The following is a 25738-nucleotide window of genomic DNA, read 5'->3' as shown; positions in this document are numbered from 1 at the left end:
TAGTCGTCACTGAATCTTGCATGCCTAACCCAGCACGTGGCCACGCCTACAAAGTGTGAGAGGAGTTCATTCATCATGGGTTTCAACAGAAAATTAAACCGAGAATCCTGTGGCCTAAAATGTCTTCCCTTTCTGGGTCTGATCCAAGTCAGGAAGGCAGGAGGCTGATGATGAGGAACATGGAGGAGGTGTGGCCACGTGGGTGGGTGAGGCAGAGCTGTGTGTGCAAGTCCAGCAGGGAACTGGGGCCAGAATACAGGGGGAAAGGCCATTCGGAGGATTTGGGTGGTGTCGCCCCCCCTCTTCTGGAAGAGGATTAGAGGATATGGATGGGCCTAATGAGTATGACTGACTGATTCACCCAAGAGATGTTTTCTACTTCCTCTTTCTTTTATTTTTAATAGAAAATGAAAATATGATCTCAGAGAAAAAAGCACACACAAGCACTCTGGTGCCTGCGATAATGGCTTCCTGAGTGCCCTGCCTCTGCTGATAACCACAGACGCTCGTCTCTGCAGGAGCTGCTGGCATGCCGCACACGCAGGCCCACAGTGACTGTGCAGGCTTTTAAACACCTGCCATGAGAAGCACACACAGAAACACATACACAGTGCACAACACCATATATGTACTCATGCTCGCGCACATACACTACTTCTCAAAAAGTGCCTCAAATGTGGTATAACCATGTCATACAGGTTTAAAACAATGGTGGACAATGAATATAGGAGGTATGTATACAAAACAGTAAAAGAAGTGGGGAAAAGCAGCAAAATTGATATGTACACAAGATGAAAATCTCTGTAGAAAAGCATGCATGGTATTTACAGGGACAGGAGGCAACACAAATAATTGATGTCTAGTGATCTCAAAAACTGTCCTCTGTGAATGTATTTAGTTGAACAGAATACGTTTCAAGTGACTGCTCTTTAGCCCCCACACACTCACTCTGTAGCCACCGACTGACTTCCACAGGCACATCAGCTAGGCCTCCAGCTCACCCCTTTCCATTCCCAATATACCTGTTGTTAGGGATCAGCCCCAGGTAGCCCCTGCAGTATCAGTTTGGTGACAGAGCTTGCCACCCTTTCCCCCTTGTCCTTCTGAGATCCTTCCTTGCCCAAGTCAGAAAAGCCCACGTTCTTGCCTCAGAGTACGCACAGGGAAGTTGAGGGATTTGGTGCTGGCCTTAGAGACCAGCTTCCAAGGACAGTTACATGTGTTTTTTTCAGTTACAACAGTTTGCCTCTGTGGACCCAGGGGGCGCTCAGGCCCAGGAATTGAAAATGTCAGTGTTTCCCTTTGGTATTTCTAAGATCCAGTAGGGAAGAGCTGGAAATTGAAGTTAAGGGAGCTGCAGGTGAGAATGATAACTGGGAGCTTTTGAACAGAAGGAGAGGGTGGGCTAGTTGTGAGCATGCCTCCAAGACCCACTGTCTTATTGAAGTTCAAAGCTGAAAGGGATCATGCATTAAACCGTCAGATATAATCCCTTCATTTCCCAGATGCAGAATCCAAAGCCAGGAGAGTGGAATGGTATGTTCAAAGTTAAAACTGATTAGAAGCAACTCTGTAACAACAAATGTAGAGCTCATTTGTGACGGAGCAATGTTTCCTCTCTCTACCGTCCTGTTCCACAGTATTGTCTCACTGACTCAGTGACTTTAAATATATTCTGGATATGAGATATTATTAGAGAAGCTAATTAATTAAAAGTACTTTAAGATTTTCCCTTTTATTAAATGAATATTAAATATTATATAAAATGCACAAATCAGTTGTTTAATATAAGTATGCCTTGCTTTAAAAGAGTTCAAAATACAAAAACCCAAATTCAAAAATAAACTGTCTGATTGTCACATTATAAAATGTATCAGTCTGGTTTTTGTTTGTTTGTTTTTAAATAGGAAGTTTCCACTACATTTTTCAACACTAAAGTTTTTAGGAGAAAAAAAGATGTAACTCAAGAAAAATGATGGTGAATTTAGGTGTAGTTTTGGCATCCTGATCACTCACGAGTGTGGGTTTTTACTACATTTATAAAACAGGAAGAAACTGGGAAGATGTATGGGTTAGCAGTTGGGAACCAGAAGTCTAGCTCTACATTTGCCACTAATCCCTCAGCCCTTACATGAGTCTCCTAAGTCCTCAGTAAGAGGGACCAGATAACTATAGGTTATTCTAAGGTTGCAAAGCATTATGGGAGCACAGTATTCATGAGAGTCAGACCAATAGTCTGGTTCATCTCTGCCTTCACCTCTCTGTGCAAGTCATTTACATTCTCTGAGCTGCAATTCCTCTTGAGGAGATAAAACTTGTGCGATCCACCACCCAGGGCTATTTGAACGCTAAATGAGATCATGCACACCAAGTGCCCAGTGATGGCGAACCTTTTGAGCTCGGCATGTCAGCATTTTGAAAAACCCTAACTTAACTCTGGTGCCGTGTCACATATAGAAATTTTTTGATATTTGCAACCATAGTGAAACAAAGATTTATATTTTTGATATTTATTTTATATATTTAAATGCCATTTAACAAAGAAAAATCAACCAAAAAAATGAGTTCGCGTGTCAGAGGTTTGCCATCACTTGCCCAGACACTGCCTGCCCACCAGAGGCTTCAGCCCCACCTCCAACTCTGCCACTCTGTCATTTGTCATTCTTTATAATTTTATAAATAATCCACGGCATCCATCCGGCTTAGGGTAACATCTTGGACCATGAAGGACTTGAGCAAAAAAGGCCTTTTGCTATCAATGTGGGATGGACGGAAGCCAGGCTGGATGGAGAGGGCTCTGCACCCACACCCCTGCCACGGTTGGCAGCTGTTTGGGAGATTTTGGTCCCACTGTGATTTGTCCTTATTTTGTTCTGCCTTCTCTTCATGAGTTTTGCCCATTTGCCCTTTACGGATGGTTTCATTGTTGTTGTTTTTGAGATTTCCCTTTTCACCTGCCTCTCTTCACTCATGCTGTTATTTCCTGTTTAGATAATTTCCCCCAACCCTCCTCCTCTTCATCTGGCTAATCCTTCAGGGCTCAACTTTCCACATGGAAATTTTCCGACCTATCACCACCCCTGCTATTTGATTTCATAGCACTCTGTGCTTCTCCTTCCTAACTCTTACCATAATTACAGTTACATAATTTATTTGTCTCCTATTAGTCCGTCTCCCTTGCCAGGTTTCAAGCTCTGAGAGAGCAGCACCCTTTTTTATTTTGTTCACTCATCTACTCCTAACACCATAGTGCTTAGCACATAACGGGGTTCCATGAACGGGTGTTGAATGAATGGATAAATGAATAAAAACACACATGAATGAATAAATGAATCCCCAAGCCAGCTGTCACCTATGGGAACTGACTAGCTCATTAACAGAAGTTCTTCCCCTTTTCTCACTTCATATTCAGTTTCATCTACACTCTCTTTGCAGGTTATCTCCACAGCTTCCACACTCTTCAAAAAGGAACTGATTTACTAATACCACAAACGTTTCAACCAGAAAGGCTTGGTAGACTGTGATTCCAAAGAAATTTAATTTTGCCCAAACTGCGGCTTAAGCACACATACCCAATGGCCTCCATATCCTGAGGTAGGGCATTTAAAGCTACGTGGGGAATAGCCATGTAATTATCAAGAGAAGCAGAAGGGCTCAAGGATCTTATGGAAGACAGAACCCATTGTAGATTCCACTTTGACAATTTTTCCAGCCCCACAATTCACTACTAAAGAATCTTGGCTCACCTCCCCTTTGCCTCTGGGATTTCTTACCCTCATTGAGCCCCCAGTGAATCAAATGAGGAGGGAGAAGCTCCTCTAAAAACGTATGTGTTTAGTGAAATCAATGTCTTCTCCTGCTGACAAAGGCCTATAGAACTCAAAGAACATTTGAGCCCCAGAAAGGGACATTGAGGAGGAGATAGAGAGTGAGGGCAGACAGTGGGTTTCCCCGGAGCTGTGGCTCACTCCACTATCCTTGTTTTTCTCTGTATGTTTCTCCCCTTCATTGAATAGCAACACCCAGGGTTCTCTGCCCAGTGACCGGTAGTTTTCTTCTCCAAGTCCAGTCTGACCGAGGACTGGGTTGAACGGCCACAGGCAGCTATGCAGGAAGCACTTGCCACAATAATTTCTGGAGCCCTGCTGTGTTTGGGTCAGCCTTCAGGCTTCCTGACAATATAGCTTTGTCCTCATTTCCTCCCGATACCGGCTGCAGCCCCATGCGATTGTGCTGCACGGCAGTCAGTGCGCCTTCCCCGACTCCCATGGGTGTCTTGTCATTATCAAGGAAACAATAGGCCAAGCTGAGATGTGGAGGGTATATATTCAAGGACACTGTGTTTAATTTCCCTGCTTCCACGAATAGTCCTTAAGAGGAATAGCCTCAGGATTCCTATAACTTGTTTATTTTATTTTTTCCTTTGAAGAACATATCAGGGGCCCCACTTCAGCCTAACTAGTGCCCAATGCAGGGATTCAGGCCTGACTGGGTGTGTGTGACAGAAAGCGATTTAGGTGGCAGGAGTGGGAGTGGGGACCTCAGGCAGCAGCAGATCATTGCCTTGGCCCCAGGGAAAGAGGAACTGCATGCTGAAGCTGCAACAGTTTTCAAAGTTGGAGGAGATGTGAAAAGGAGAAATCTGATGCCAGGACAACATGGGGCAACTGAAAGTGGGAAGGAGGAACATTCGTCTGTTTCTGTGTCCGCGCTGTGGCGTTTTGGGCTTCTGAGACTGTGACAGCGCATCGCTCCACAGAGCTTTGGGGACACCCGGGGGGAGGGGGGGCGGCAGCAGCACTGCCATGGAGGGCACCGGCAGCTGTGGTCCTCAGAGGCTTCTCAGGCAGTGAGCATCCATCAGAGCACATGTCAGAGGAGGAAACACATGCCATGTGGGAGCACGAGACCCCTGGGCACCCCCAGGAATCAACTGGAGGGAGAGATCTCACAGAGAAACAGGAGGAGCCAGTGGAACAGCAATTACTATAGCAGTCACCATGGTCTGAAAATAGTAAATGAAAAAATGCAGAAATACTAGTGAACAGTTTGTAAGTTTTACACTGCATGTCATTCTGAGTAGCGTGATCCCACTCCATGCTGCCGGAGTATGAATCATCCCTGTGTCCAGTATATTCATGTTGTATATTTTCCCTGCCCATTAGTGACTTAGCCGTTGTGGTTATTAGATCAACTGTTGTGGTATCACAGTGCGTCTGTGCAAGTAACCTTTATTTCACTTAATTATGGTCCCAAAGTACAAGAATAGTGATTCTGGCAATTTGGATTGCCAAAGACAAGCACTAAGGTATTTCTTTTAAGTGAAAGGAATAGGAAAAATCATGGTATGCATAGAGTTAGGTAGTATCCATTGGGGGTCTTGATTGGTTCTGGGCAAATCTGAAGCAATGTGTCATTGTTGTTTTATATTTCTTCATGAAATCTGGTCACCCAAATCAGTCTGCCCAACATGAAACAGCCCCAACTCCTTTATCCTGGCTCTTAGGAAGGTGAAATCAAGGTGGTTTCTTGGCATGGAATGTTCCGGAAGCTCAGGAGAGGACCCAACTTTCCACAGGGCATAGCATTAATTTTTAGTTATTCACATTCATTAGAGCATTAATAAAGGCTGCTAAATTTAGTCTACCCTGGAGCACTCAGGAGGTATCTTTTGACTTAGCAAAGGTGCATATTACCTTCCTGGGTGATTTAAAGCACGTTTTTAAAAATGCACACACACCTTTAACTTAAAAATACACGTGCATTAAAAAATACACACACAATACAAGTATAGCTCTCTCCTATGGAAGATCACTGTGTGGACGGAGACATTTTTATATAGGATAAACAAATGGCCATCTCAGCCCATTTTAGGATCACGAGGACACCCCTCACCTCAAGCGTTCTTGTGAAGGGGCCCAAATCCCCCTAGATACCTTGTACGTTCCCTTTTTTACTCTCTCACTCTCTGACCCCAACCATGCACACTTGATCCCCTCACTTCCTTTCTCAGTTTACCTTCACAAGTGCCCATAACAGAATGAGAACTTGTCTTTGACTTATTTCAGGTGAGTCCCCCAGTCTTGGCTTCACATGAACTCTCTGCAAAGCCAAGGCAGTCTGCCACCAGAGGCCACACTGACCACACGGAAGACAGACTCTACGGAGCCATCATTTAGTTCTGCTGTGAGCCAGGGGGGCTCAGGGAGAGGACAAGCCTTCACCAGGTTTCTGGTCGAACTCCACCCTCCACCCAGTGCAGCCCATGACACTCTGGGATCTGCTCACACAGAGAGCTTTCTCTCGAGCCTTTCTATTTACACTCCTATACTTCTGCTTGATCTTCCCATCAAAAGTGTCAATATGAAGAGTGTCTACTTTTGTCCCCCAAAACTCTCATGAGGAACTTGGCTGTGACTGAAGTGCCAGACACTAGTGGCTAGAACACACAGGGGGGGATGAAGCCAGCAAGATGAAACACAATAGCATTTGGGTAGGTTTCCAGAGTTTAAAAGCAAACAACAACAAAAATCTCTGATCATGCCATCCTCAAAGGATTGAAGTTCAAGTGCTGTGATGAGGACAGATGGGGCAGATAATGGTCCCACAGTGAGTTGTAAGAGTTCTTACAAACTCTCCCCTGTCCTTCTAAAGAGAGGTGTTGTCATTGATAGAGTTCCACGAGGCTGAGATGACTCAATGGATATGCCTCCTGGCCAAGGCTTGGGAGAGGGTCAGATTTATTACCTTTAACTTCCTGCCCTGATCCTGAAGAACTGAGATTTTTTTTTTTTCCTATACACAGTTGTTTTGGTCAAAGATGTATCAACCAGTATCAATAGGCAGATGGAACAGCTCTCTGGAGGAAAAAAAATCCCCAAATGTTAGAGGAAGAAGTTTTCAACTGCCAGAATAAGGGCTATAATAGATATGGAAGAAGCACTGAGATAAGGATACTAATACTTTTCTCCTCTAAAAACAAAACAAAACAAAACAAAAAACAACAACCACAACACTTGGAAAGATTAATAAACCTCTCGCATTTGTTTAACTTTTATTCTTTTTTTTCCTCACTCCTAATTCCTCCATAAAGTCTTTTTATCTTCCAACCAAAATGAAATTGTAGCTGTGTGCTCTGAGAACCTGGGATACTTATGTGTACTTTTACAATGTTTTACTATGTCTGCCTTCCCCACCAAAGTGGAAATTTCTACGTAACTGTCTCGAGAGAATTTAGCCATTAGAAAGTGAGCAGTCCGTGTGGTGTAAAGACAAGAGATTTATGACGCTTTCCTGGGGATCATTAGACAGGCCTTCCTCGTTGTCATGCCCCTTCTTTTCTGTACTCCACCCTTTGACTAATGTTGACGCACATTATGTGGGACAGGCCAGTGTTGACATCTATGGTCCATAGAGTGGAACCCACTGAGATTGTGAGGGAGGAGGGACCTGGTTGAACAAGAGACATGCATGACAGAGCTTCTAGTAAACTATCTAGAGAGAAGCATGCAAGGGAAATGGTTATTCAAGGTTAACAAATTGGTCTGTATCACCATCATCTCTGTAACTACCACTATCATCATCAGCACCCACCCATGTCTAGGGCCTCATGGTTTACAAAGTATTTTCATATTCACTCTCTCCTTCCATGCTAGCAACAGTCCTCTGAGGACAGTTCTGCTTTTGGGATCGTGAGTACTGAAATCACTGGCTTTTTCCTGGGCTTTGAAATGGGTATTTTCATAGTATAAGATTTGACACTGGTCATATAAAGTACTACTACCCCTGTACAGGGTGGGGCAAAAGTAAGTTTACCGTTGTGAGTACATGAAACACATATTTATTTTTATAATGTTACTTATTAATTATTGTATTATTTTCTATGCAAACAACAGTAAACCTACTTTTGCCCCACCTGTATATACTCTGGGAAATTGAGGTTACCTATTTGCACTTCTCTTTGTTGTTTGCTAATGAGATGATACTAACCAAACAAATAAATAAATAGACATTAATCGTGAAGATTTTACTATGAAAAGTAGTTTCCTAAATTACCCTCATATGCCCCAGTATACTGTAGGCCTCTGGATAGCAATGTCAGTTCAGACCCTGTGCCCAACAGTCCTCAAAATATCTGGATATCTTCCTTTGCCCTGTATATAGAGACCCAAATAAATAGCCATAGTTCCTTTTGGGAAAGAACTAGAAAAATAGCCTGTTCACCCATCGTGGTGTTGCAGGGTCCCCCTGGCTGTTGCCTGGAAACCCAGCCACCTCATCAGACAGCGTCCCAGGGTGAATATTGGCCCACATCTAGAATCTGTGCAAGGGATGGTGATTGTATTGTGATGACCACCCTCCTCTCAAATACACTTCAACTCCCATCATCCATCTTCATTTTCTTCCTGCTGATTCAAGCTGAGTAATACCATGATCAGCATCTCATCTACTTTCTCCTGGGAACCCGATGTTCTATTAAGTGTTCCCATAACTCTACAGATCAGGCCTCCTTAGGTCTCACTCTGACCTCACCAGTCTTTTCAATAATTATAACCTCTTGACTTTGGCAGTTAAGGGCTGCCTCCTGGCCTTTATTACTTCAGGGTCCTACCCCTATTGCTATAAGCAAGCCAAGGTCTGCAGCAATTTCTGCTACTGTCCTTTGGGCATTCCTGTGAAACACGAGCATTTAGTGGATCATTTGGCCATACCTAGCAAATTCACTGCCACATGATCATTCCCACAGCCTTTTGATCCCTTCATCCACTGTCTACCACTATAATTCTGGCATTCCGGCTTCTCTCTATGTGGACCATCACCTTTTTTATTGTTCTAGGAGCCATCCTACCGGCAAGTTCACACTCTCTCCTGGGATCCATGCCAGGGTATTACCAGGGTGTTAAGTCTTATATCTCAGGAGACTTCCTTCAATTCCCTAAACCCTTCTGTATCCATGTATCTGTTTTAGGTCCCTTGATTAAACACCCTCAGAACTTAATTACAGTGGTCCATTTCAAAGTACCCCTGCCACAAGGTCAAGGGCCTTATCGGTATGTCCAGTGAGTAAGTCAGATGATAATCTTCAACTGACCACAATGTTGGGACCACCATTCCAGGCTGTCATCTACTGATAATACCCAGCTCTGCTCTTCATGTTTTCAGCCTGGAGAAGGTTCCTCTTCAGACGCAGTGGCAGAGGGAGTTTTTGGCTCATGATGGGTAACGGTTGGTCCAGGGCCCAACTCTGGTCTCTGGCCATATTTTGACTTGCTTCTCATCCTTCCTCCAATTGGGTTTACCTGCCATTTATGCTTAAAAAAAAAAAAAAATAAAGTCAGCCACTGGATCCATCAGGTGCTTTTTGTAAGGTAGGGGCTATGCCTGGCCCAATGGTTTTGGTATATGTGAGAAGAGCCAACCATCTCAGAATTTCCAGCTCTCCAGGTGTGCACCAGAGGATCAGGCGGGGCCAGTCTTTCTGTATTGGTGTTAAGGCAATGCCTTCAGCAGGGAAGCCCAACCATTTCTAAGAATGGAGCTTGCTGTTCCAGGAAACAATACTTGCCAAAGAAAGGCTCTTCCCTCCCTCCCTCCCTCCCTCCCTCTCTTCTTCCCTCCCTCCCTCCCTCCCTTTCTCTCTCTCTCTCTCTCTCTCTCTCTCTCTCTCTCTCTCTCTCTCTCTCTCTCTCTCTCTCTCCTCTCTCTCATTCTTGCTCTCAGTAAGTGATGAAACTTTCAGAAGTTTGCTGGCTTGGGACAAGCTTCTTCATCTGAGTTTACATTTGTGTGTGACCAGTTAGCTAAATTGTCCAGAAATGCAAAGAGCAGTCACAGGCCCCATCCTGAGTCTTCTAGAGAAGTCAGCTCTGATCTATGACCCAGACTGCCCTGTGTTCCCCTTAGAAGCAGCTACTTTGTTGCCTCACAAAAGCAGGCCACCATCCCTTCCCCCAGGACTCCACAGCAATGTCTTGCCAGGAGCCAGCACATGACAGTGCTTGCAGAGAAAGCCCCGCTTGAGGCCTTTCATTGTCGGTGCTAGCTGCTGGGCTCCCTGGACGTTAGAATGATAAGTATCTCAACCTCTAGCTCCGTGGTCACAGGCTGGAGTCTAACGTGTGCCCTATGGTCATTTTGCTGATTACGGGTGAACTTCAGACAGTTGAGAACTGGGACCCTGTTCCAGTTACCTCTCCAGGAACTTGAATGCTTCCCTATACCTCATGAATCTGCAGAATAAGGCTGACAAGTGTTCAAGAACAGACCACCTCATGAGATTTCCTGTACTTCCTGCTGCTGCATGTCCCCAAGAAAGCCTTTCCCATGATGGGTCAGCACTTCTGTTGCCAGTTGTAGCAGAAGCAGATGTGAGGAGGAGTGTGAAAAGGCAAAATAATGAAGAAGAAACGCACCTTCCACTTTTTAGTGGGGGAGGAGGGTATAGAAGACGGACATGAGGACTTAAAAAATGTACACATGGGCTCTCGTGTAAAGTTTGCCAAGAGGGCTCACAGTGGATTGGAAGTGGCTTAAGCCGTTGTGGAATTAGCCACAGGCAGCTCCCTCAATCAGACATTTATGTTTTTTTCTTTTTTAAATATATTTTTGTTGATTGCAGAGAGGAAGGGAGAGGGAGAGAGAGAGATAGAAACATCAATAATGAGAGAGAATCATTGATCGGCTACCTCCCGCATACCCCACACTGGGGATCGAGCCCACAACCTAGGCATGTGCCCCAACCGGGAACTGAACTGTGATCTCCTGGTTCATAGGTCAATGCTCAATCAGACATTTAAATGGCAGTGTTGCACCAGTCAAGAACTAATATCCAAGTCTTTTCCTGCTCTGAAACACAAGCATTCAGTGGATCACTTGGCCATACCTAGCATATTCACTGCCACATGACCATTCCCACAGCCTTTTGATCCCTTCATCCACTGTCTACCACTACAATTCTGGCATTCCGGCTTCTCTCTATGTGGACCATCACTTTTTTAATTTTTCTAGGAGCCATCCTACTAGCAAGTTCATACTCTCTCCTGGGATCCATGCCAGGGTATTACCAGGGTGATAAGTCTTAAATCTCAGGAGAGCTCCTTCAATTCCATAAACTATTTGGGTAACTCTTATGGGGGCAGAGGAAGATATCCAGACAAACAGCTCACTGAGTACGACTGTCTCATATGTAAGAGGGAACCACCAAGTTCAGGGCTGTAGGGAACCTTGACAGGCTTGTGGTCACCATAGGCAGCTGGCCCAGATCATCTTGGAGAGAGAAGGTTCTTGTAATGTCAATAGTGTGTCTCGATGCCCAGAAAAGTGCCTGCACCTAACCGGCACTCAATAACTATTTATGGAGTAAGTGAATGGAAGCATTTTTGCCTCAGGTTAACATTAGAATTAGAGAAATATAGTTATCTTAAAGTAAAACAGACATGCTACTTTATTGTCTATAGAGTAATCTCTGGCCTTTACCTTTGTCCACTATCTTAGAGAGAACCCATAAACAAACTTCCTCTGTCCACCCCCTTAACACATACTCACCTTAAGTGTTTGTTTGTTTTTTTGTTTTTTTAAGATGGTAGTTTGGAGAGGGAAGAACAGAGTGGTTACCACAACACGGCAAAGCTTCTAGCCTGTGTATTTCCTCAAAGCCTCCCGTTTGGTTCCGCCAAGGACTAGAGATGACCAGGGGACTGATGTCACACCTGGAATCACAACTGAGCCAAGGTCTGTAGAGAACACAAACTCTGGGATGCCCACAACAGTTCAAGCTAAGTTTTGATGGAAATTCCTGAGATTTCCAGTTCTTTTTGACACTACACTCTGGAGTTTGTGAAATTAATTTATATTTCTCTGGAATTCTAAGACTCGTCTGTGGCCTCTTACAAATATGGGATGTGGAGTACATTCTCCAGTGGGTTTTTTTGGGGTTTTTTAATCCTCACCTAAGGATGTGTTTTATTGGTTTTTAGAGAGAGAGGGAGAGAGATAATCATCAATGTGAGAGAGAAACATCAATCAGTGTGTCCTGTATGCACCCCAACCAGGAATCGAACCCACAGCCTAGATATGTGCCCTGACTGGGAATCGAACCTGCAACCTTTTGGTGTATGGGATAATGCTCTAACCAACCAAGCCACCCGGCCAGGGCCATTCCAGTTTTTATCTGGAGCTGTCTTATACCTCTTTAGGTATAATCCCCTGATGGCATCCCTCTCCCTCTTTCTCCTTTCCTTCCTAGAGAGGCAGCTACCAAATTACCATAGGATAGTTAAAATATCCTTCAGGTTCCATAAATATTTATTGAGTACCTATTCTGTGCAAGGTCTCCTTTAAGGATTATGAGAGAGGGGATGTTTTATTAATGAGAACTAATGGTAAGAAATATATAAACAAAAATAATTAAGATAAAGCAAAACGTAAAATTCCATTAGAGACAAAAGCAAACTGCTCTAGGGGTCTGAGGAGAGGAAACTTCACCTATTTGGGGAGAATTAAAAAACATGTCATTAATGCTGTTTCTAGTTTTAAACAATAGATACAGAAAGAAGTTATACCTGGTGAAAAGTACACGATGAGTAATGGGGTTGGAATATTTAGTCATGTTTTGAAACTAGCAAGGAAGATAGTCTGCCTAGAATATATGAACACATGTAGAAGAATTATGATAGATGAGACTAGACACGCATCTGGAATCACTTTGGGGAGAACCATGAATGGACATAGATGAGTTCGAAGTCAGAGGTGTTTCATATTCATCAAATATCCATCAAATCAGTAGATGTGAAGAATCACAGAAGGCTTTTGAGTAAGGGGGTATTTTTACAAAAAAATTAGGCTTGACGGGAGTTGAGGCTAGAGGTGGGGAAAAACATTAGGCATCTATGCCTAGGTAAACTGTGGCAATAAGTTTGGAGAGTGTTAATGAAGGCATGGAATAATATAGTGTCTGTAGACATAGAAAGGATCCATATTCAAGAGAAAGAAGAGTTATACTTTGGCTATCCGTTGGGTAGAGGGAAAGGGGCACCAAGGATGATTGAAGATCTGAGACTGATACCTAAGAAACTAATGGGAACCACAAACACAGACCTAGGTTAGATCAAGAAGAGGAAACAGTCTGAAGAGCTCAGTTCTTGCTTCCTGTTCCTCCTCTCCACCCCATCTGGACAGGCATCTTGAGACCACCTGCGTATGAGGTCCAGCCTTGCAGCAGAATGAGAGTTCTTTCTGCATAAGAGGCTGGAGTATTTTACTTTCCTCTTGACCACAGAGCTTCAACGAATTTCTGATCCAACAGACCACTTTGATCACACCTTCTGGTTCCTTAACTTCCTGAGGAAAAGCCAGTGAGAAACAAGTTTTCAAATTCATCTGCCAAATGTTCCCAATAGTTTTTTAAACAGTGAAAATAATCTCTGCACACCAGTCCTACAGGGCCTGAACCACTTATCCCCTTGGTATATAGAAACTTGAACTATGAATCGAATTTTTCACATTGGGATGAATATGCCTCAAGGATAACTCTACTTGAGGGTCTTATAAATCCAATGAATGAATAAAAAGCTCTCAGTCTTGCTGGCATATGTCACAGTATTGGAACTGGTCTATTTCGAAGGTAAAAAGATTTTTTAAAAATACAGTCAATCCTTATTATTTATGAATTCTGTATTTGCAAATTCGCCTACTCACTAAAATGTATTGGTAACTCCCAAAGCAATACTAGTAGCACAGTTTTGGTTATTTACAGACATGTGCTGAGTGCAGAAAAATTTGAATCTCTGAACATGCTTGTTACCAGCTAAGGTTGAATTAAGCATACTCTGCCATTTTGTTCCAGCTCTCATACTGTAAACAAGGGTCCTTTTTCCAGTCTACTTGGTACCAGATTTTTAACATTTTTGTGCTTTCTTTCAATAACTGCTGTTTAAAATGGTCCCCAACCTAGTGCTAGAGTGCTTTCTTGTGTTCCCAAGCACAGGAAGGCTGAGATGTGTCTTAGGGAGGAAATACACATGTTCAATAAGCTAGGTTCAGGCATGACTCACAGTGCTGTTGGCTGTGAGTTCAATGTTAATAGGAATCAACAATATATACTGCAAAGACGTCTTTAAACAGAAATGCACATAAAGCAATGTGATGTATTGTTTGGTTCACTAAAACGTTGTGACCAGAAGCTCCACCACCTAACCCTGTTTCTCCCTTGGAACAATGGTTCAATATTCATCAATTCAGTGTTTACAACTTTATAGGACATAACTACTGCAAATAATGAGAGCCAACTGTATCCTTTCCAAACCCACAGCCACATACTAAAACCCAAGGAGCAGAAAGCCATAGGCAGAGGAGCCAACCTGAGATCTGAGTTCATCTGGGTAGATAAAAATCTATCCTGTTCCTGCATGTACCCATTGTACACCCACCTTCATCAAAAAGATCTGAAGTGACTTGCCTGAAAGGTAACGTGAAGCAGGACGAGGTGCACTGAGAAGTCTTAGCGAGAAAGAAAAAGGGCACAGAGAGTTTGGCACAAGATGGTTCCAGGAATGAAGTTCATACAAGATGCAGGATTCCAGGTACTTACCAAAGGTTACAAGGTTGGCCCTAGACTTTTGAGCAGTGGATGAGAATGGGAAATGGGGTAAGATACCCAGTTCATGGGGTCCATAGGTAAGTGTAGCAGAGCAGCCCAGATGAGTTTCTAAGCTCTAGCAGCTTCCCCTCCACCTAGAAAGCTTGCTCCCCAGGTCCCTCCAGGGCCTTCAATCTCAGCAGCTTACACCTCCCTGCTTCTTCACCCCACGGCAGCACACTGATCATTGTGCCTTGAGCACACCAAGGTCATTCCTGACTCAAAACCTGTGCACCATCCTTTTCTTCTTCCCAGAATGCCCTTATCTCAGACCTTCCCATGTCTACCTTGTTCTTGTCATTCAGGTCTCAGCTCTACGTCCCATCCTCGGAGCAGCAGTCTCTGATTGCCTAATGGAAAGTGAACTTCCTCCCCCCAATCCCAATGTGGGATGGCTTTGCCCGGTCTAATCTTTTTTCAATAGCAACTAATCACTATAAGAGAAAATTTAATTTGACTTATTTGATAAATTTGTTTATTGTGTAATCCTCCCATTATAGAAGGTCCATGGGTGCAAGGACCTGGTTTGTACCTCCTAGGACAGAGAAGCCTCAATGAATATTTGTTGAATAATTAGTTGAACAAAAGCAGGTACTAAAACTAGGAAAAGCTTTTTTTGAAGAGTCACCATAAAAGGGATGCTGAGCAATGTGATGGATATATCCTTGGCAGCATCCTTACAGCAGACACTGTTAGGAGTCTCCCGGGACTCTTACTTAGCATCAGGTCAGCTCAGAGTAGGGACAGGGGGCACCCACCAGTAGTAGTTCTATCTGTACTTTCATCCTGTCCTCCTTTCTCTCTAACTTGCAATCCCTCTTGCTGCAACCAAAGGCCATTATACCACCCTCAAGAGATCCAGATAATAGTTGGCTGCCATCATATGCCTAAAATAATATTCATTTCGTAGGTGTGAAAAATGCCATCAATTTACATTATTTAGAAGGAAGCCCCATAAATGAATAAAAGGATGGCATTTTAGAATATTTTTTAAAGTATTATTATTATTATTATTATTATTATTGAGTAGACTCATTGACACAATTGCTAATACAAGTGGTATCTTTTGGACCTATTTAAGTTATTCAAACAAAACATTAGAAAGTTACACTATTGCGTGTACATTTGTGTTTGCTAAAGTCACTGACTAGGACAGCGGTTCTCAACCTGTGGGTCGCGACCCCTTTGGCGGTCGAACGACCTTTTCACAGGGATCGCCTAAGACCATCCTTGCCTATCAGATATTTACATTACGATTCATAACAGTAGCAACATTACAGTTATTAAGTAGCAACAAAAATAATTTTATGGTTGGGTCACAACATGAGGAACTATATTTAAAGGGCCAGAAGGTTGAGAACCACTGGACTAGGGTGTATTCTAAGCATTAACACCAATTTCATCAAGTCTAAGATGCTCTGTCTGTAAGAAAGAAAAAAGGCTGGCAATTATAATTGTAAGACACAGTTTCAGGATGTGTCTCAGAATCTATGAAAAAAAAGGTAAGAGTTAACATTTATTTAAAGCTCAGCTATGATTTAAGCACTGTGCTAAGCATTTCACATAAATGTTCTCTTTTATTCCCCGCAAAATACAAGAGAATAGATGCCATTATGATCTCCATTTTATAGATGACGAAGCTGAGGCCAGTGATCCCAATTCACAAAGCTGGTACATGGTGGAGAGCCAGTATAATCCTTAGTCTGGCAAGGTTTAGCCCCAGATTACCTTTTCAGCTTTATCCTAGCTACAAGCCTCCTAGACATATGTACCCACATACACTCATGCACATACAGTCACAAACACACACAAATACACAATTTCTAATGAAATCCTATCACTCATTCAGCAAAAAACCAAAAAGTCCTTACTGAGATCTATATAACCTCCTCCCTCTCCCATTAGCTCTCTCATCTTACCTCCTATTGATTTCCTTCTCCCTCATTTAGCTCCAGTCACACTGGTTACTTTGCTGGGCTTACTCCTGCTCAGGACCTTTGCACTTGCTGTCCTCTGTGTCAACAACGCTCTTCTCCAGAAAAACATGTCTCAGTCCTTCAGCATTTTACTCAACATTCCCTTCCCAGTGGGGCCTGCCCTGGCCATGCTATCTAAAATGTTGCCCCCTGCCCTGGCATTTCACATATTGTTTGCCTGCTTTATTGCTCCTCCTTAGCCCTTCTTGCTATCAGCCTTTCAAGTCCATCTCAGAGTGTACAAAGAGAAAAGAGGCCCAAGAAAAATGCACAAAAACAAAACACCGCACAGGATTTAGCATTCTAACCTATAACTAATAAGAGAGGATGACATTCTGGCCGAAGTTAGACTAAGTCTAACAAGAACGAAAAAGGAGGTGATAGAAAAGTTACTCATTTAGGTGTACAGGGGAATTTTCTACTAGTATTTGAAGAGTGAGGAGACAGTCCTAGATAAAAACACAAACCAGATGCTATGCAGGCTACTAGGAGTAGCAAAGAGAGACCATTAGAGGAGAGGGCACACATAATAAAGCTCAGCAGTAATACCAGAGTTTAAGTAACAAAATAAACTGGAAATTTCCATGTAAGAGTGCAAATACAATCTTGAGGATTTCTAGAGACTTGGTAGAGAGTGTCTGGCAACTGCAACATGGCTATAGAAGGTATGCTTTTACAGATTTGCCAGACCTGCAGGACATGGCTTAAATGCCCAAGAACTCAAGGATGTAAGTCCACAGGGGACTCTTTAGGGGTTATCTGAAGAAAGAAAAGCCAGTAGTAGCAACATGGCTGGACTGAGCCTGATGCTATCCTCACACAGCACAGAAAATATGGATGTAAGAGAAATTGTTTTCAGTTATCTGGAAATCCGTTGCAAGTCTCGTTGTTGTTTTTTTCTAAAAACAGAGCTTCTCTAAAATTGTTGCACACAAAATTGAGGAAGCTTTAAAGCAACTGCTTAAATTTAGACTTAAATTTGATAAACAAGTAAGCAGTCATCGGGATCATAGTGATGAGAAAATTTTAGGGAAAAATATCTATGATATCCAAAACACCCGACAGCCAAACAAGTAAATGTTGAGTTGTGTACTCTGAACTTCTGGAGGGCAAATTAAAATTCTTAGAAAAAAAAAAAAAAGACCACTGATCCCATGAACAGAAGCTGATTCAATAATATTGACTGAGCACATACTATATACTAGGCACTGTTCTATGGCTAGGGATACAGCATTGAATAAAGCAAAGTTCCTGTCCTTGTGGACTTGCAGTTTAGTCAGGGGAGAAAGGAACAAAAACCAAATATACAAATAAATATGTAATATGATGTCAAATAGTGATAAGTGTCATTTAAAAATAGAGCAAGCTCTTTGGAGAAATAGCTGATTCTAGAGCGAGGGCAGGAAATATACATAAGCTTGAAACATTTTTTGGTGTCAGAAAGTAAGGAAGTGCTTAAAGGAGAGAACCAAGATGGCGGCATAGGTTAACACCGGAGTTTGCTGCTTTGAACAACTACTTCAAAAGTGAAACCAAAAAACGGAAGGGACATCACCCAGAACCACAGGAACGCCGGCTGAGTGGAAGTCCTACAACTGGGAGGAAGGAGAAACGCATACGGACACTCAGAGGAGGCGCAGTGCTGAAGTCAAATTCTGAGGTGCGGAGTGCGCGGAGCGGGCTGGCGGCGGAGGGCACGACTGGCGTTTTCAATCGGGAGGGAGTTGCAGACTCTGAGCTCCAGATCCGGGCGAGTCTTTAGGGACCCAGACTCAAACGGGAGAAGCAGGACTGTCTGGCTTCGGTCAGAGTGAGTGCAGCTTTCTCTCTGAGCTTTGCAACGGGTGCTGGGACTCAGAGAGGCAGAGCCCCTGGGGACAGGACTGAGAGCCGCCATAACTGCTCTCTCCGGCCCACCCTGTTGATCCTGTGCTACCCGCCCCGCCCAAGCCCTGCACACAGGCATTTGCCGGATAGCCTCAGGCAAACGCCAGATTAGCACCTCCCTAGAGGACAGAAGTTCTCTCACTGCTGACACAGCTGATTCTCATAGCCACTTGGCCTGGAGGTCAAACCCTCCCTGGAATTAGCTACAACAATCAAGATTTAACTATAAGACTGCGAACAAAGACCACTAGGGGGTGCACCAAGGAAGCATAACAAAATGCGGAGACAAAGAAACAGGACAAAATTGTCAATGGAAGATATAGAGTTCAGAACCACACTTTTAAGGTCTCTCAAGAACTGTTTAGAAGCCGCCGATAAACTTAATGAGATCTACAAGAAAACTAATAAGACCCTCGATCTTATATTGGGGAACCAACTAGAAATTAAGCATACACGGACTGAAATAACGAATATTATACAGACTCCCGACAGCAGACCAGAGGAGCGCAAGAATCAAGTCAATGATTTGAAATGCGAGGAAGCAAAAAACACCTAACTGGAAAAGCAAAATGAAAAAAGAATCCAAAAATGCGAGGATAGTGTAAGGAGCCTCTGGGACAGCTTCAAGCGTACCAACATCAGAATTATAGGGGTGCCAGAAGATGAGAGAGAGCAAGATATTGAAAACCTATTTGAAGAAATAATGACAGAAAACTTCCCCCACCTGGTGAAAGAAATGGACTTACAGGTCCAAGAAGCGCGGAGAACCCCAAACAAAAGGAATCCAAAGAGGACCACACCAAGACACATCATAATTAAAATGCCAAGAGCAAAAGATAAAGAGAGAATCTTAAAAACAGCAAGAGAAAGAAACTCAGTTACCTACAAGGGAATACCCATACGACTGTCAGCTGATTTCTCAACAGAAACTTTGCAGGCCAGAAGGGAGTGGCAAGAAATATTCAAAGTGATGAATACCAAGAACCTACAACCAAGATTACTTTATCCAGCAAAGCTATCATTCAGAATTGAAGGTCAGATAAAGAGCTTCACAGATAAGGAAAAGCTAAAGGAGTTCATCACCACCAAACCAGGATTATATGAAATGCTGAAAGGTATCCTTTAAGAAGAGGAAGAGGAAGAAAAAGGTAAAGATACAAATTATGAACAACAAATATGCATCTATCAACAAGTGAATCTAAGAATCAAGTGAATAAATAATCTGATGAACAGAATGAACTGTTGATTATAATAGAATCAGGGACATAGAAAGGGAATGGACTGACTATTCCTGGGGGGGAAAGGGGTGTGGGAGATTCGGGAAGAGACTGGACAAAAATCGTGCACCTATGGATGAGGACAGTGGGTGGGGAGTGAGGGCGGAGGGTGGGGCGGGAACTGGGAGGAGGGGAGTTATGGGGGGAAAAAAAAGAGGAACAAATGTAATAATCTGAACAATAAAGATTTAATTTAAAAAAAAAAGAGGAAAAAAAAAATAAAAATAAAATACACTTAAAAAAAAAAAAAAAAAAAGAAAGTAAGGAAGTGCTTAAAAACAAAAAAACAAAACTAAACAAAAAACCCACATTCATGGGAGTATGTCAAAATGACCGAGGAGCAACCTGACAGAGCTCCCAATGGCCAAAACTGGAATAATTTGAGCAATTAAATAAAGTAGTAGTAAATTATTACCCAAGGTGAAAAATAAATATCTGTGTGTCCATGTGATGTAAATAAATAAGTGAAAATAAAAATCACCCATGCAAAAGAATTCCCAATAATTTATGTAGCTAATTCGCCCTGAAGGAGGTGGAACCTAACTCCCACCCCTTAAGTATGGGCTGTGCAAAGTGACTTCCTTCCAAATGCACAAGGTAGAAGGCCGTAGTGTGCACTCCCAAGCTGGCCTGCCCAAGGTCTCATCCTGGCTCTTCCACACACTAGCTGCACGCCCTGACCAGGAATAACATTAAACTGGTGATCTTTCAGTGCATGGGACGACCGATGCTCAGCCAACTGAGCCACACCGGCCAGGGCTGAACTCAGATACTTTAAAGTCAAGAAATAGATAAAATGGCATAGAACTATACCCACACATTGTACCAATGTCAATTTGCTGATTTTGATATTGTGTTATAGTTAAGATATCCTCTGGGGGAACCTGGAGGAAGGGTATTTGAGACCATTCTGAACTATCTTTGCAACTTCCCAAGAATCTATTATTATCCGATATAACAAAGGGTAAAATGCAAATCAACCGAACGGTGGAACTACCGGTCGCTATGACATGCACTAACCACCAGGGGACAGATGCTCAATGCAGGAGCTGCCCCCTGGTGGTCAGTGTGCTCTGTCAGTGTGCTGACGGCTGGCGAGCACAGCGGTGGTGGCAGGAGCCTCTCCCGCCTTCATGGCAGCGCTAAGGATGTCGGACTGGGCTTAGCTGTCAGTCGCTGTCAGTCAGACATCCTCCGAGGGCTGCCAGACTGAGGGGACCCTCCCCGCCCCTCCCCCTCCGCCCCCCCCCCCCCCCTGCACAAGTGCAGGAATGTTGTGTACTGGGCCTCTAGTTCACAATAAACAGCTTAAGAAAAATGCTTTTGTTTAGGAGAAGAAAATAGCAGATATTTTAAAGGTTTTAACTGACTACAATACTGTGATGTGGTTGACAAACTAATCTGGCTAGGATTAATGGAAGCCTCATAGATACAAAGAAGAGATTGACGGTTGCCAGCGGGGAGAGTGTTGGGGGACTGGGTGAAAAGGTGAAGGGGTTAAGAACAACAAATTGGTAGTTACAAAACAGTCACAGGGATGTAAGTACGGCATAGGGGATATGGTCAATAATATTGTAATAACTGTATGGTGCCAGGTGGGTACTAGAAATACCCAGGGGATCACTTTATAAAGTATATGATTGTCTAATCACTATGTTGTATACCTGAAAGTAATACAAAATAATATTGAATGTAAACTGTAATTTTAAAAAAAAATTAATTCTAAAGAAGGTCTCCAGAAGTACCACTTTATTTTGTTTACATCAATCTGCATCTGAAATAGCAATTCAGATTCCAGACTGAAACACACTGACAGCTAGACAAAACACCCAGAATTGGACGGCCCTATCATATAAGATATAGTTGAAGTAAAGGTATTTAACCATGTAAAGTGCAGACTTCCAAGAGACATAGCATAGCTGCTGTCTTCTAAAACCTGGTAGACTGTCATTTGGTAATCAAATTCAGGTGTCTTTGACATTCCTTTAGCTACAATAAACTTACACTTTTTCACAAAACATGAAGTGTTTTGAAAGAACACAGAGAACTCATTTTAGCTGCATTACAGTTTCTCCTCTTTTAAAACAACTGAAGCGGAATAAACTTAGAATATCAAAATGTTCTTCCAAATGAATCTTAATTGCTATTTCACTTGTTTGAAACTGTGTCACTTCGTATAAGGAGCCTCCACTTTATTGTCACCACCTTCAACCATCTCTTCCTGCAACTATGTCAAGAGCTATTAAGATATAAGACCTGTGACTCATACTTAGGGACCAAACGTCTCAGCCTTTCAGATGGGACCAAGAAGTTTTATACTAAATATCTGCCTTGGCTGTCAAGGAAGGGGGTACACCTTTCCTATGTTTCTTTATCTGTGGATGAAACATAGGATGGATTTCATGCTTCAAGGTTAATATTGCTATCAATTTATTAATTTACATTATACACTGAAGTGAAGGTTAGACAAAAATTTGAAAAGAAAGAAATTATTTGACACTTTGCTATTATAAAAGGCTACAAGAAGTATGATGATAAAACCCAATGAAAAGAATCTTGCAGACACTCATTTCCATATCCTGATCATGACAGAGGCCTTGATCGAGCAGTCTCACGATTGTGAGCCTATTCTGTTGGCTGATGAATTTTTCTATTTAGGACCCAGCAGAGAGCATGAGATGAGTGTGCTGCTTTGGCCAAAAAAGCAAACAAAAATGCTGAACATCACGAACCAGAAACAAAACAGCGAATATTATTCTTCCTTCAAACACAACAAACTCTTGCTCCACCTGAAAGGGACAGTGTGTGTGGTTCTGGATGCTAGCTGACTGAAAAGACACCCAGAAACGATAACTCGAGAAAAGAATGAAGCCAAAGAGGGGGTTTGCACACTTAGGATGTGCCAGGTTTTAAACCAGGGGTCCTCAAACTACGTCCCGTGGGCCACATGCGGCCCGCCGGGTGTTTTTGCCGCCGCTGTGTGCATAGGAATTTGTTCATAGTTTTTTTTTAAACTATAGTCCGGCCCTCCAACGGTCTGAGGGACAATGAACTGGCCCCCTGTTTAAAAAGTTTGAGGACCCCTGTATTTAAACTAAAGGGGACGGTGTTAAGGGGGCTTTATTATGAAGCGAGGTGATACTACTGTTATTCCCATTTTAAAGCTGGAGAAACTGAGGCTTACAGAGATTAAGAGAGTAGCAAAGTCACTATGTAAACTGTAATTTTAAAAAAAAGAAGGACTCCAGAAGTACCATTTTATTTAAAAATTTTTTTTAAAATTGCAGTTTACATAGTGTAGAAAGTGACAGAGGTGGAATTTAAACCCACATCTGTTTTGATTCCAAAGACCATACACTTAACTACCGTGTTCTATTTAATGATTACTGGATATGAAGCATCAGTAAAGTGTCCATTCTCCCCGTCTTCATCTAGAGCAGCGATTCTCAACCTGTGGGTCGCGACCCCTTTGGCGGTCAAACGACCCTTTCACAGGGGTCGCCTAAGACCATCCTGCATATCAAATGTTTACATTACGATTCAGAACAGTAGCAACATTACAGTTATGAAGTAGCAATGAAAATAATTTTACGGTTGGGTCACAAAATGAGGAACTGAATTTAAAGGGCCAGAAGGTTGAGGACCACTAATCTAGAGAATCACTGGTTCAGAAAATTGAGGAGCTTGCCCAAAGCTGGCTTGTAGCATAACTGAGGCTTGAACCAAGTTCGCCTGACTCCTAGGCCAGGTCTTCCGGCTGTGCCGTGGATAAAGGATAAAAGCTGAGAGCGGATATCTAAAAATAGATAGAATGGCATAGAACTATACCCACAAATTCTAGAAAATCACAAAGGAAATGGAGAAAGTAAACTTAGAATCTTCCAATACCCAATAGTGTAAACATACTAGGACCTGAAACCATTCTGGAAGCTTGAGAGATGCATTTAGAACAAGAGAAGGAAGTGTAATTGTGCACACAGGGCAATGAACTCACAGAACTCAATGCCCCTACCAAGCAGTAGAGGCTGAGAATGAGGATCCAGACAAGACATCAGATTGTATTTATTTATTTAACATTCTATGTGCTAAACACTGTTCTAGGTGTTTGTTTCGTGTTGAATTAAGCCCTCCCTCCCCCATTTTACATGTTGAAGCCCTAAGCCCCATACCCTCAGAATATGACTGCATTTGGAGACCAGGCCTTTAAAAGGAGTGATTAAGTTCAAATGAAACCATTAGGGTGAGCCCTGGTCCAGTGTGACTGGTGTCCTTATAAAAAGAGATTAGAACAGAGAAAAAGACACCGGGGGCATGTGTGCACAGAGGAAAGACCATGTGAGGGCAAAGCACGAGGTGGCATCTACAAGCCGAGGAGAGGGGCCTGAGGAGAAGCCAATTCTGCTGACACCTTGATGCTGGACATCTGCCCTCCAGGACTGGGAGAAATTGATTAAACAACAGGAATTTAAGCCATGCAGTCGGTGGTACTTTGTCATGGCAGCCGTAGAAAACCGAGGCATTGCTTTAACAATACACATTCATCAATCCCTATAACAACCTTTTGATGTAGGAACTATTATCATCCCCATACTACAAATGAATAACCTGAGGCTTAGAGGGGTTAAATAACCTCATCAGTGTCACCCACTAGTAAGTGCAGAGCTGGGACAACGTCATGAGTGACGGAACTCAAACGGATTATCACAGAAGCCTGGGCCCTACCTCCAACCTTAGCAGGCAGACTTCGAGAAAGACAAACAGCTCGCACATGGTGTTGCTTCTGCTTCTGGACCGGGTAGATGGAGGCCACAAGCTGGTGTGAGCTTCGAAAATGTTGAGGAAGGCACCTGTGAATGACACACAGTGTAAAATAAAGGTCAGAGCACTGAATTGGGCACCAGAGCCCCTGGGCTCAAGTCCAATCCCCAGAGCTCTTCTAATCCCCAGGTATTCTTGAGCAAGTTAAATTCTAAATCTGTTTTCTAATCTGTGAAAAAGGGAATAATATCTGCCTACTACCTGTTGCTTTGGTTACAATAGTATTTCATAGCATTCACTGTGCTTTGTTAAAAATGCTTAGCACCGTTTCCTTGCGTGTGGTTGGCTCTCAAATAATGCACAAGAAATGAGCATGGGGGTTCTCAGCACACCGTGCAAATGTAATGCGCCCTGGTTAACACGGGAAATGACCACTCTTGTTGCATTTTTTTCTAGCCCTGGGTGGAAGGCTGACGAGTCAAGAAGCAAAGGCATGGGCCCAGGTGGCCCCAAGGAAGGTTGCAGAGGAGAGGGCTATGGTCTGCTCCCGATGATAGGGGTTAGGCCCTGACCTGACAGCCTGCACCCTTCACCTTCCCCTCTTCTGTCTGAGTGACAGCTGTTCCCATGTCCCCTTATCTGTAATCTACTGCCTTTGCCCAGGAATCCTTACTATCAGCCAGTCTGTAAAAAGAAGGGGGAGGGGGCTCTGTAAACTGGAATGGAAGCCTTTGTTTGTGTCCTCCACTAGGGGCAGCCCCAAATCCTGTTCCAGAGAGCCACAATGGGTCCCCAGGAGTCTAACTTGCCTTCCTGGCCCAGGGGAGGAAAGATATTACACCCAAAGTAAACACTCAACAAGCACTTTCTCATTGATTCAGAGGTTGAGGAATGAGCCCCTAGCACTCTGGCCATCCTGCCACAAACAGCAGCAAAGCTCACACACCCATCTACTTATTTACTCATCAATTAATTCATTCATCATATATTTATTGAGTGCCTTCTATCTGCAAATCACTGTTCCAGGTGACTACAAAACAGACAAAGATCCCTGCCCTCATATAGCTTACATCATTGTTGGGAGAAGGCAATGAGCTAAACAGATAGAACTTGTTAGGTGGGATGTGTTGTGGAGAAAAATATGCTAAGAAAGGAGATCACCAAATGCTCAGATACAGGCCTAAAGATGAGAGAGTATAGAGAAG

General features: G+C 43.1%; 1 long non-coding RNA gene across 1 annotated transcript in view; it reads right to left on the bottom strand.

Annotated features, from left to right (window-relative positions):
* Positions 1 to 7029: 7029 nt before the first annotated feature.
* LOC118673170 overlaps positions 7030 to 25738 on the bottom strand; it is a 71029-nt gene continuing 52320 nt past the window's right edge. The window contains exons 4-5 of the long non-coding RNA XR_004973326.1: positions 24498 to 24622; positions 7030 to 9311 (exon numbers count right to left, since the gene is read on the bottom strand). This is a non-coding gene — a long non-coding RNA (uncharacterized LOC118673170). The remainder of the gene's footprint in view (positions 9312 to 24497; positions 24623 to 25738) is intronic.

The sequence above is a fragment of the Myotis myotis genome, unplaced genomic scaffold, assembly GCF_014108235.1.
Source record: "Myotis myotis isolate mMyoMyo1 unplaced genomic scaffold, mMyoMyo1.p scaffold_m19_p_18, whole genome shotgun sequence".
NCBI lineage: Eukaryota > Metazoa > Chordata > Mammalia > Chiroptera > Vespertilionidae > Myotis > Myotis myotis.
The sequence above is the reverse complement of the archived record's forward strand: the minus strand, read 5'-3'. Positions and strand labels throughout refer to the sequence as shown.